This window comes from Octopus bimaculoides, unplaced genomic scaffold (assembly GCF_001194135.2).
Source record: "Octopus bimaculoides isolate UCB-OBI-ISO-001 unplaced genomic scaffold, ASM119413v2 Scaffold_53600, whole genome shotgun sequence".
Classification (NCBI taxonomy): Eukaryota; Metazoa; Mollusca; class Cephalopoda; order Octopoda; family Octopodidae; genus Octopus; species Octopus bimaculoides.
This window is the reverse complement of record NW_026314114.1, coordinates 19,010-20,397: the sequence shown is the minus strand read 5'-3', so window position 1 is coordinate 20,397 and position 1,388 is coordinate 19,010.

The window sequence follows — 1,388 nt, the reverse complement described above, 5'->3', positions numbered from 1 at the left end:
TAGTAGTAGTTGTAGTAGCAGCAGCAGCAGTAGTAGTAGTAGTAGTAGTACAGGGGCGTGCACTGTAACTGTGCATTGCTGCATCCACCATTTGCTTGTAATTCCACACTCCTGGTAGATGACACTTTTGCACCACTCAGGTGACAACTCTCCAAACCATGGGTCTGTTTGGGTAGTCATTGCTGGTGAAGGTTTCTCGAGGCCAAAATGCAATTCCTATCTCAAAATATTCTGCAAAATCATTTTATTTATATTTTGAAAGCATGAAAGCAATAAAGAAGATAAACAAAATAAGTCAAACCAGAGTCATTAGTTAACAGAAATTATAGTTTATCTGTTTTTGACTCATAATAAATATTTCTTTCCAATACAAAGATATAGAAACACAAAGGCATACACAAACATAGGTGCCTTTATATATATATATATAAGGAAAATAGGGATGAAAACATCATCTAATATTTCACTGGCTCCACTGTTAAATACTCAATTTTGCAGAGAAAGCCTTACAAATTACATGGTATATATTAAATTTATAAAAATGAATTGAAAATTGAGATATATATAATAATTGACAATTCAAAAATTTAAATTTAAAATTTATTAACATAATACTATATTATATTATATTCTTATAATAATATAACAAAATAACAAATAATAAATATTAAATACAAATTACATACAATTGTTTCGATTCTTATCCATAATAAAATTATAAAAATCCATTGTTTTGGGACAAGAATCCCCTCAGTGCAATTTTTTATACATAAGGATTCACAGATCCAAGAAAAGACTGAATTTAAATATATTTGTTTCCAAGTGTGATTGTCAATAATTAAAACCAAAAACAAAGATAAAAAATATACTACCAATATAATGGTCATGAAATATATTTGCATACTATTAAGTATTTTAATCGGAATATATCTTAGCTCATTATTTTTTTTTTTTTAAATACCAGGAACAAAATTTTTTTAAATATTTAAAAACCATGGCAAAATAAGAAATATCCCTTTCATTCTTTCATATTATTAAAAAATACATTTTATTATAATAACGATATGCTATTTATCTATGGGTAAACAACAAAATTATATATTTAAAATACTATATCATCTCTAGTCAAATAGCAAATAATATTTTTATTAATTATTTATAGTAATCATTACTAAAAATCAAGATAAATAATTAAAAAATTACATAGTTTACATAAGAAAGAAACTTTCTAAAAAAATAATATCATAATAACATTATTACTGTAGAAATTAAATAAACACTGAATTAAAAAGCTATCCTCCCAAAATTTATCATAAGGACTTCATAAATTTCCGTTTGATAATTACTCATTTCCATACTGAAAAAAAAAGAAAGAATATATATATATA